Source organism: Chelonia mydas, chromosome 3 (assembly GCF_015237465.2).
Source record: "Chelonia mydas isolate rCheMyd1 chromosome 3, rCheMyd1.pri.v2, whole genome shotgun sequence".
In the NCBI taxonomy this organism is placed as follows: Eukaryota; Metazoa; Chordata; order Testudines; family Cheloniidae; genus Chelonia; species Chelonia mydas.
The window spans coordinates 41,026,502-41,038,798 of NC_057851.1; the positions used below are offsets into that span (position 1 = coordinate 41,026,502).

The window sequence follows — 12,297 nt, forward strand, 5'->3', positions numbered from 1 at the left end:
CCTTTTTGAGTTAAAAAAAACAGCTAATCGTGGTAACTTCAAGACAATTGTGGTGCCAAAATAATACATTACTCATAGTATAAATCTTTTTAATATGATCCTCCTTCTCACTTTTCACATGCTTTGATTAGAGTGAAGTAGTTAACAATATTGGCATTTAAATGATCATTGGGTTCTGCATTAACATTTGTTTGAGATGAATGGGGCAATACATTCCTCAGAGCTATTGTTTCAGGCTCTCAGCAGACTCAGAGAGAGACGACACACGGATCATATTTTGAAGATTTTCTCCCTATCATAAGTGCTAGAGTGTTCCTTTTCTACAAAAATGAAAGCTTACATTCTGGAGCACAATGTGGCAGCTTGGGAGAAGCATTAGTGCCCTGTACACGTGCATGCTTCCTCTCCAGGGTGATTCCTACTATCCCCAGTTTATACACGGGAAACTGAGACACAGAAAGAATAAGTGCTCATATAAGAAATCTCTGGTAGAGCCAGAAACTGAACCTAAATCTCCTGAGTCCAAGTGCAATGCCTCAAACACAAAAGCATCCTTTCTCCCCCATATAAGGAGATTATCTGGGTTGACTGATAATTGTGGCAAAATAATCTTACCATAAAGTTAGAACTGGAATATTTTGATAAACTGAAGCTAAGAGTGAAACATTAGAACCACACTTTTGGTATTATTATTACCACTATCAGTGGTTTGAAAGGAAATAACTTTTTTTTCATAATCAATTTGCTTAAAATTTGGTTCCACTCTGAAAAGTGGCCCTCTGAAAATGGCACTGTGGAATTGTGGGGGACCATATTTATTGTCTCCATTATTTTAGGATGAAATTCTCAATTTACAAGTAAACAGATAGGCCATGGAGGAGAATGATGGGTTTTATTTTTCCCCACCAACTGTATACAGCTTAGGATCTCACAGTCAAATTGAGTTAATCCTTTGTTACAACCCCATTTCCAAAAATGATTTGGCAGACAATATTCTGTCTAGAGTTACATGTACACATTTTTTTGTGTTTCTGTAAGGTTACAATGTGAGTCACAATTCCTCCCTGATTCTTCCATTGCACTGGGAAGGAATTAGTTACTACCTTCCTATATCTGGAGGAGCTTACTTCTCCACTGCATAGCAAGCTGCATGGAACGTGGAGGGAGGAGCACAAGTTGGAGGAGGGAAGATTTTGGAGATGGTACCATAAAGTCAGTGTGTGACCGGCTGTGACTAGAATGTTAGTTACAGTTGCAGCACCTCTGTAAATAGTTCTTTTTAAAAAGAGAGTTTGTTTAAGAAAGTTGGAAGTCCTCATGTTATTACCCAGCATACAGTACACGAAACACCCTGTGCACCAGGCCAGCTACCTCAGCCAGCACGTGCGTGAGGAGCAGGGAGGAAGAACAGAAGAGAACATTCACATCATGAATAAGTGTGACAGAATTTGAGATTACAAGTCTTCTGTGTGGTTGCTCACACAGGGCAGAATTTAGGGCAGAATTTTATCCTGCAAATGGAACTATTTAACAGTTCTGCTGAGGAATATGCAGAAAATAGAATCTAGCTCATTCTGTCATAACTCCACATGCTTCAGAGGGCTATCAGGATATAGCAAAGAATGTATTATTTGCCATTATAGCTGTCTGATATGAATCACAGGATGTAGATCTGAGTCAGAAGGTGCCATTTTTATATTGTCTCCAGAGTAGACTAGCCCCTGGGAACTTAGAGTGCATGTTTGTGAACCCCTTACTTACACTGAGGTGCAGTTACAGACAAGCAATCCCACTGACTGCTCACTGCTGTGAGTAAGAGGCTCATAATAAGGACATATTAGGAGCAAAATCTTAATCCCATTGAAGTTACAGGCAAACTTCCCATTGAAATAATTGGAATCAGGATTTAGCCCTAAACATGGCCTGAGTCTATGACTCTTACTTTCATTGAATATTATCTTAGTCAGAATGCAGTCCCATTAAAACTTCAACAGCTATCATAAGTAAAAACAGAGAACCTGAACTCATGTCTTACTAAGTAAATTCAGAAGGAACTCTCACATATTTTGGGTTAAGATGGATATTTAGCAGTTATAGAACATTACATTTTGTTTTTGTAATGTTTCCATTTATCTATTTTGAAAAAAAAAAGTCATTCTATGGAGTATTTCATGCCTGTAACAGAGCTATAGTGTTTTGATGATATTATACCCAAGAGTCAAACAAACATCTAACAAGTGGAAAGATAAAAAGACAGTTAATTATATTTATTGCAATAATCCACTGAAAATTAAAATAGCAAGGAAGATTTATTTTCCCAAACTTTCCCAATTAATATGTCCCTGTCATAAATATAAAGGGAAGGGTAAACCCCTTTAAAATCCCTCCTGGCCAGAGGAAAAATCCTCTCACCTGTAAAGGGTTAAGAAGCTAAAGGTAACCTCGCTGGCACCTGACCAAAATGACCAATGAGGAGACAAGATACTTTCAAAAGCTGGGAGGAGGGAGAGAAACAAAGGGTCTGTGTCTGTCGGTATGCTGCTTTTGCCGGGGATAGAACAGGAATGGAGACTTAGAACTTTTAGTAAGTAATCTAGCTAGGTATGTGTTAGATTATGATTTCTTTAAATGGCTGAGAAAAGAACTGTGCTGAATAGAATGACTATTTCTGTCTGTTTGTCTTTTTTGTAACTTAAGGTTTTGCCTAGAGGGATTCTCTATGTTTTGAATCTAATTACCCTGTAAGGTATCTACCATCCTGATATTACAGAGGTGATTCCTTTACTTCTATTTACTTCTGTTTCTATTAAAAGTCTTCTTGTAAGAAAACTGAATGCTTTTTCATTGTTCTCAGATCCAAGGGTTTGGGTCTGTGGTCACCTATGCAAATTGGTGAGGATTTTTACCAAACCTTTCCCAGGAAGTGGGGTGCAAGGGTTCGGAGGATTTTGGGGGGAAAGATGTGTCCAAACTACGTTTCCCAGTAAACCCAGTTAGAGTTTGGTGGTGGCAGTGGATATTCCAAGGACAAAGGATAAAATTAATTTGTACCTTGGGGAAGTTTTAACCTAAGCTGGTAAAAGTAAGCTTAGGAGGTTTTCATGCAGGTCCCCACATCTGTACCATAGAGTTCAGAGTGAGGGAGGAACCTTGACAGTCCCAATGCAACACCTTAGATGTACTTTTCAAATGAAGTTCTTTTCTTTGTTTTATAGGCTTAAATATGAAAATGATCAGAAAAATGTGTACACAAAAAGTTAAACATTTTAAAAAGTGTTTAAAATGTGTCCCCAAAGAGCAGCAAAATCTGTGATAGGTTTAGATTAGCTCATACCACATTAACCCCATGTGTCAGTGATATTTAGTAACCATACCTGTCCTGCAGACATAACATAATCAGGGTGCAATTGCGCATGCCTGTGCAGGAGGTTTGGAGATCGTGGTACATTAGCAAACTAGTTCAGTAGCGCTTTTACCATGACACATGGCTCTGTGTGTGCAGTAGGCTTATGAAATCAATAGCAATTGTTGTTGTGATGGGGCACCCATTATTTTAAAACCAGCCTCAAAGAAAATGAACACAATTTGCAAACATAGGCCTTGATACTGCAAGAGACATGTTTAACTTCACCCAAGTGGATGAAATCCTGGCTCTATTGAGGTCAATGGCAAAAGTCCCATTGAAATCCTGGCTCTGCTGAAGTCACCCTATGAGCAGTCGCTGCTGAAGTCAACGGGACTACTCAGAGGATGTAATATAAGGAATATGAATAAATCCTTCAAGTACTGACAGTTAATTTACAGTTTTAGAGCCTTACATTTCTTAATGGACTTCAGGAAGTTAGTGTTTTGTTTTTTTAAACAGGAACTTGTTGTTCTCCAAGTATTCAATGGAATTTTTCTGAAAGGGAAAGGAATTCCCCAGCAGAACAGGTGGAATTTTAATGCTACAAACCTTTTGCTTCAGAAATTAATACACATAATTGTCTTGTTTTGGTAGAAACATGTGGATTACATAATATTAGTTTCTTTGGTTGACTAAATCTCAAAAATCATGGCCAATTCATTTAACATATTGTCTTAAAAATGTCAAGCCTACATCTTGATACTATGTATATTTTTAACTAATAGTTTCCAACATTTGTTTATTTTAAATCTAAATCCTCACAATTCCATGTAACGAATAAATGAGATAAGGTAGAAATTTTCCCTTAAAGGAACAAACAGTGTACTGTCAACATTATTTGATATAAATACTGTGTAATGAGAGGAGACTGACATTTCATTTGACTGATGTAAGTTGACCATGACTTTAGAGATGTCTTGAAGTTCGGGAGTATCAACAAGCCTATATTTCAACCATGGTAAGAACAAGAAGTCTCTTGTTTTTCTACTACTACTCAAATTAATTTACCAATGGTGGGTGCTGTGTGTATTATTTTTTTATTTCCTGGACATTGAGATCTCTCTCTATCTGAAATACTTTTAAAGCTTCCAACATGATCCTCTATTTCCTGTCCTTTTCCTACTGCTCATTCCCTCCCCAGGTACAACAGGCACTATTTAAGACCAAGGTATTATTCACATTGGTCTTTTCTAAATTCCTTGAAATAAAATACATTTCAGATGTCAAGTCCCAGATTGGGTCCCTAACTAAATTGCAAATGCATGTCTAGACCGGCAAGTAATAGTTAGCAGACACTTTAATTAGTAAAAACTAATAGTTTTTTTACAATTTTAACAATTTTAACCTAATTGTTTATCAGTTAAGCTACCAAATTTTGAGACACAACTGGCCCTAAACATGTGTTCAGTATGTACTAGGTCTTTGGAGTAGTGTTTGTCTTTTCTTAATCTCGTTCACCCAACATCTTGAAAGAAGAAATGCAGGGGTCCATATTATCCTAGTTTATGAAACTCTCCCCTCTGAATTGGGGCAACACAATAACCCTTCAAATGAATCACTTCTGACCTGTTCAGCTGCCAAACCTTCATACACAACGTGGATCACAATAGCCTGCAGGAGGATTTCATGCCTTATATTAGTCAGGGTACCACAAAAACTAGACATGACCTCCTTTGAATACTGTCTAGAGGAGAAACATGCATATATATTGATAGAGGTCCTAACCTAAACTTCTTACACTGTTCAAATATTTCAATTAGCCTTTATCCATCTAAAAGGAAAATTATACAGGGAATACTATAGGGCAGTTTCTTTGTTCAATAACTCATAGCACTAATGAGCATTGAGGTGTTAAAGAACTGTTGAAACACTTTTGACTATAGGGATTGATTAGCAAGGCAAATTGGACTATTTAGATGAAAGTAATAAAACAATGTATATTTGCAGTTCCAATACATCAATTAGGCAATATATTAAAAAAGAAGTACTGAAAAAGACAGTTACCTTTTCCGTAACTGGTGTTCTTCAGGATGTGTTGCTTATGTCCATTCAATATTAGGTGTGTGTGCTTGCCACATGCACCGGTGCTGGAAGCTTTTCCTTCAGCAGTATCCGTAGGGGACCAGCTCTGGCGCCCCCTGGAGTACCGCCTGCATGGTGCAGTATAAAGGGTGCCACTGGCTCCCCACCCCCTCAGTTCCTTCTTGCCGGAAACTCCAACAGTGGGGAAGGAGGGCAGGTCATGGGAATGGACACGAGCAACACATCCCGGAGAACACCAGTTATGGAATAGGTAACTGTCTTTTCTTCTTCAAGTGCTTGCTCCATTCCATATTAGGTGACTCCCAAGCAGTACCCCTGGAGGTGGGTAGGAGTTCACGAACGTGTAGATTGCAACACAGCTCTGGCGAACCCAGTGTAGTCTCTGGGCTGCTGAGTGATGGCATAATGCACCGTGAACGTGTGGACAGAGGACCACATAGTGGCTTTACAGATGTCTTGGATAGGGATGTGTGCCAGGAAGGCCACCGAAGATGCCTGAGCACTAGTCGTCTGGGCTCTGACAATCGGCGGCGGCGGGACCCCCGCCAGGTCATAACAGGTCCTTATGAAAGAGGTGATCCAATTGGAAATCCTCTGCAAAGACACTGGAAGGCCCTTCATCCTATCTGCTGTAGCGATGAAGAGCTGAGTTGATTCACGGAAAGGCTTGGTACCTTCTAGGTAAAAAGCCAAGGCCCTTCAGACGTCCAGCATGTGAAGAAACCTCTCTTCACTGGTCTTGTGTGGTTTGGGACAGAACACCGGGAGGAAGATGTCCTGGTTCATATGGAAGGTAGACACCCCTTTCATCAGGAAAGGCCGGGTGGGCCACAGCTAAACTTTGTCTTCGTAGAAGACCGTGTAGGGCGGTTCTGAGGTCCAGGCTTTAATCTCATCTCATCACTGTCACCACCACCAGGAAAGCAACTTTTCATGACAGGTGGGAAAGGGAGCAGGAGCCCAGTGTCTCAAAGGGTGGGCCCATGAGCCTAGAAAGGACCAAGTTAAAATCCTACTGCGGGACAGGGGTCTGTACCTGTGGGAAGAGTCTCTTGAGTCCTCTCAAGAATCTAACTTTCATGTCATGGGAAAACACTGTCTGGCCTTGGATCGGTGGGTGAAAAGCAGATATGGCCATGAGAGGCACTCTAATGGAAGTGTGTGCCGGGCCCTAGTTCCTCAAATGAAGCAGGTAATCTAAGACAGACTGTATGGAAGAGCGCAAGGGAGAGATGCCACCCAGTGTGAGAACTTCGTCCACTTGGCCAGGTAAGTCAGTCTGGTTGAGAGCTTCCTACTTTCCAGAAGGATCTGTTGGACCTCCTCTGAACAGGTCTGCTCCGGGTTCAGCCACGCAGCATCCATGCCAAGAGGTGGAGGGATGCAAGGTTGGGGGTGTAAGAGCCGAGCGTGGTTCTGTGACAACAGGTCCGGTTGGTTGGGCAGGGGCCAACGAAGAGCCACTGTTAGATTCATGAGAATGCCGGACTAGTTCTGGCAAGGCCGTGCCAAGGCAATCATGATGACCTGCGCCCTGTCTCTCTATCTTTGCCAGGACCTTGGTGATGAGTGAAATTAGAGGGAACGTGTACATCGGGCTCTCCAACCACAACATGAGGAAGGCATTGGAGAGGGAGTCCTTGCCCAGAACAAAACCAATGACATTTTCAGTTTTGACTGGTGGCGAACAGGTCCACTTGGAGTTTCCCATCTCTGAAAGATCATGTAGGCTACTTCCAGGTGGAGCGACCACTCGTGGTGAGAGGAGAAGGCCCTGCTGAGGTGATTTGCTAGCATGCTCTTGATGCCAGGGAGGAGACAAGCCTCCAGGTGGATCTCGTGGTCGATGCAGAAGTTCCAGAGATGGAGTGCCTCTTGGCAGAGAGCCGACAAGCATGCTCCCACTTGCCTGTTGATGTAAACCATCGAGGCTGTGTTGTCCATTAGGTCTCTCACCACCTTTCCCGATAGGTGGGGCAGGAAGACCCCACATGCCAAGCAGACCGCTCTGAGTTCTTTGATGTTTATGTGTAGTGCTATCTCCTCTGGGTACCACATACCCTAGGTCTGGAGATCTCCAAGGTGCACATCACAGCTGAGGTCTGAGATGTCTGATAATAACTCAACAGATTGAGGAGGGTTGTTGAACAGAACTCCCTCTAGGACCGTCTAACGATCGGTCCACCATCACAACGAGGTGAGTATCACCAGGGGGATGGTAATTATCTTTTCCAGGTGATCCCTGGACTGGGAATAGATCGTCGCCAGCCGTTGCTGCAGGTGCTGCATCCGGAGCCTCGCATGGTGGACAACGTATGTGCAAGTTGCCACGTGGTCCAGCAGATGCAGGTAGACCCTGGCTGTAGTCGGGGGAACGTGGACACCTCTGTGATAAGGTCTGACAATGTCCAAAACCTTCCTAATGGCAGGAACACTCTCACACAGGTCGAGTCAAGCACCGCCCCGATGAATTCTATACTTTGTACTGGAACTACTGTAGACTTTTTGTCATTCACCAATAGGCCCAGAGAGCAGCACGTGGCTTGCAGTACCGCAACATCCTTTTGGACCTGAGACCTGGAGCTGCCCTTTACCAGCCAGTGATCGAGGCACGGATATATCTTGATACCCTTGTGCCTGAGGAAGCTGCCACCACCGACATGCAGTGTGCAAATGTCTTTGGTGCTGTTGCCGGGCCAAATGGGAAGACCGTATATTGGTAGTGGCCAATAGGAGCATGAATCGAAGAAAACATCCATGTCCTTGGAAGATCGTTATGTGGAAGTATGTGTCCTTTAGGTCAAGGACAGCATACCAGTATCTCGGATCCAGGAAGGGGTTGATATAGGCCAGGGAGACGATGTGGAACTTCAGCTTTTTTAGGTACTTGTTGAGGTCTCGCAGGTCCAGAATGGGACTTAGTCTGCCCTTGGCCTTTGAGATTAAAAAAGTATTGGGAATAAAACACTCTGTTCCTGCACTTGAGAGGAACTTCCTCCACTGCTCACAACTGCAGCAACCCTTGAACCTCCTGCACGAGAGACTCTCATGAGAAGGGTCCCTGAAGAGGGACGGAGAAGGGGGCTGGGGAGGGGTAGAAAGAAACTGGAGGGTATAGCCCTGCGCCAGTGTATTCAGGACCCAGCCATATGAGGTTATAGTGGTCCATGCAGGGAGAAAAAAAGAAAGGCGGTTGGAAAAAAACTGGGGAAGATGGATCTGGGGAATAGGCTGGTAGTTTTCCCTCAGGCGCAGCCTCAAAATGGTCACGTGGTTTCTTGCTTATTTCAGATGGACCCCGACTGAGCAGGGGATGAAGGAGGGTGCCTTGGTCAGCGTTTATAGCCCTTGGCCTTCTTGTGAGGCGGGTCCTGCCAAGGATGGCTCCCTGGTCCCTGAGGCTGTTGCAGTTTGAACCACTTATGTGCTGGGCCTGGGACGTACAGCCCCAGAGTTTTCCAGGTGGTATAGGAGTCCTTTAAACCATGCACCTTGATATCAGTCTGTTCTGCAAATAGGGTCTGGATGTTGAAGGGAAGGTCCTGTATCGACTGCTGAGCCTCGGCGGACAAGCCCAAGAAGAGCAGCCAGGAAGCTCGCCGCATAGAGATGGCAGAGGCCATGGTGTGGGCTGCAGAGTCCTTTACATCTGAAGCTGCCTGGAGGGCCGCTCTGGCTACCGCTATACCCTCCTCAAGGATCGCCTGAAATTCCTTCCTGGATCCTTTGGGGAGCAAAGCCTCAAACTTTGCCATGGTCTGCCGCATGTTGTAATCATAGAGGCCAAGGAGAGCTTGGTCATTGGCCACTCTCAATTGCAGGCTGGAAGATGAATAAACTTGGCGTCCAAAAAAATCCAGCCTCCTTGAGTCTTTGTTTTTGGGGGTCACCCCGGGTTGACCTTGCCTCTCTCTGTGGTTAAGTGCCTCAACCACCAGGGAACTGGGGGCCAGGTGGGAATATAAATACCCATGCCTCTTGGTTGGCACAAAGTAATTGCGCTTGACCCTTTTGGAGATGGGGGCAAGGAGGGAGTCTGCCAAAAGGCAGTGGTAATCTTTGATACCCCTCATGAAGGGGTAAAGTCATCTTGGCAGGAGCCAAGGAGCAGAGGATGTCAAACAGGGAGTCCGAGGTCTCCCTCAACTCCTCGGCCTGAAGCCCCAGGTTAGATGTGACCCTCTTCAATAGTTCCTGGTGTGCCTTAGCACCATCCTGAGGAACTGGGTGAGGGGGCTCTGTGATAGCCTTGTTTGGCGATGACGAGGATGATGCCGGTACTGCGGGAGCCTCAACGTCCATTAGTGGTCCAGCAGGCTGTTCCCCTGGGTCCTCCTGGACCTATGGGATCCTTCCCCCCAAGTCTCAGGCACTGGAGGGGATCAGAATGTTAAGGCTGCTGGCCTGTCTGAGGTTCCTGACACTGAGCAGGGAGCCTGGGAAGGCTGGGTGAACCCACGGGGTTCCATGGGTACCATGGTGCCAACCACTGTGCCTGGGACCATAGGACAGGTTTCAGTGCTGATGATGTATGTGGCACTGCAGGCACCAGAGGCTGCCCCACAGTTAGGGAACCCTGTTCCATGCCAGAGCTATGGCCAGAGCAGTCACTACCTAGCAACCAGGATTGACAAACTCTTGGCTGGGATGATTTAGTTGGGGATTGGTCCTGCTTTCAGCAGGGGATTGGACTAGATGACCTCCTGAGATCTCTTCCAACCCTAATCTTCTATGATTCTATGACTGGGCAGAGCAACAGCTCTTATCTGACTAGTACCAGTCGCTGTTCCTAGAGGTAAATCTGTCCGAGTGAGACGAACGTCTTGGTTGAGGGCCTCAGGGACTGATAGTGTTTGGTGGATCAGCATCAGAAACCTGGCGATCTATGCCTTACACTACCCGACCAGTAATGGGACATTGAGCGGGATCAGGAGCTATCACAAGCCGGTTTCCGGGAAGAATGTCCCAAACATGGTGGTCCCCGCCTTGGATACCAATGACAACAGTCAGGTGACCGGTGGCTTCAGTCCCCCAGTCGGTCCCGGCATCTGTACTGAGCTCTCAGCAACGCGAGGGGTCAGTCTTGGTGATCCTGCCGGGAGGCGCCTGCCCCTGTGGGTCTGCGCCAGGCTACTGGTGAGATACTCCTTGAATCCCGCTGTCGGTGCACAAGGTCTGGGGACTGAACAGGGCTCTGCTGAGCCTGCCTCTCTAGTCTCTAGTGAGCATCATACAGCCTTTGGCTCTTGCCCCTTTAAGTGGTAAAAAACACTACTTGGGGCAAGGGGTTTGGTTGGTTGGTTTTGGCTGATTGAAATAATCAACCAGATTTGTTTAATTTTTTAATGTATTGTATTTTAAATTAGAGTATCCATTTTAAGATAAACCTATAACTATTATGTAGAAGTAACTGTATATTACAGTCACTTACAAGTTCTCATAGTGGAATGTCCCAAACACTCATCCTATCATGTTGCCTGGCCTTCCCAGTAGCTTTACCTTACCAGCTTTCTCATCCACTCCCCACTATCTTCTTTCTCTTCACACCCTTTCTCATTCCCCTTCTCTATCCTTTGCATGCACAGCAGGGTGAGAAAAGTACATCTCAGTCAAAGCTGCTTTAGAAGAGTTAGTTAGTGGGAGGACTGCAGATAGGAAATTGAAATAATTGCAGCTTCTTTCATGTTTATTTTATATGTGCAATATACATTTTTGTATTTTTCCTTAAAATTGGAGATCCCCCCCCACTTACAGTCATTGTCACAGGGTGACACGGCCCCTTTCAGAGGGAGCAAGGCCAGTGCACCCATGCCTTATCAGTACGCACCAATTAACTGAGCTTAAAAGAGCTCTAGGTGGGGAGACCTACTGAGTTGGAGGCATCCAGGGAGTCAGGGCCTGGGTCAACCAGGAGAAGGACAGGAGGTGAGAGAGTCAGGAGATTGATTGTGGTCCCAGGGGAAGGCTAATGGCAGCAATGCAGCAAGAGGGGTATCCCCAAGCCAGGACCAGAACGATGAAGGTCAGGGAACAGTAGAAGGATTTGCCTGCTGGCTCTAAGCCAAAGAGCTGGAGCCAAGACAAGGGAGCAGCAGAGGAACTTGCCTATTGATGTCTCCGGGACAGGAGACCTGAACCCCTAGGAACTATGACAGGGTCGAGGAGAGTGGGAATGCTGTCCTGGCAAGTATGCTCCCAGCAAAGAGTCTGTGGGGGTTCCCACTAGGAAGACTGGAGTTGCACTTCAGCGGGAAGGACTGGGGTAGCTGTCCAGGGACAGAAGAAGACTGACAGAGTCTTGACATGGTCAAAGGTGCCAGGGTTTGATACATGGGATACTGTGGGACAAGATGTGAGCTGAACTTAAATTTGTACTTGGGGTAATGAATTGATTTTATGCTGGGACCTTTATTATGGACAATTTTTGTATAAGGTTTTAACAATAAACCAGCCCCAAGAAGGGGCATTATTGAAAGAGAAGATCCTGAAGTGAAGATATTGGGTTACCAGAGAGGGGAGACTGAGCACATATGTCATTCAATGGCTTGCCACAGCGGGTGCTCCAGGCGGGGCTGCTCTATGATAGAAGCTTTGTTTGCTTTATCAGTCTATCAGTGTCACTAATATCAACAAGAAAAGGAGTACTTGTGGCACCTTAGAGACTAACCAATTTATTTGAGCATAAGCTTTCGTGAGCTACAGCTCACCGATGAAGTGAGCTGTAGCTCACAAAAGCTTATGCTCAAATAAATTGGTTAGTCTCTAAGGTGCCACAAGTACTCCTTTTCTTTTTGCGAATACAGACTAACACGGCTGTTACTCTAAAACCTACTAATATCAACAGAGTT

At 44.9% G+C, this 12,297-nt stretch overlaps 1 protein-coding gene across 1 annotated transcript in view; it reads right to left on the reverse strand.

Moving 5' to 3' along the window:
* The window catches only part of CSMD1 (CUB and Sushi multiple domains 1), a 1,979,019-nt gene that overhangs the window by 695,803 nt on the left and 1,270,919 nt on the right, over positions 1–12,297 (reverse strand). The window lies entirely within an intron of this gene.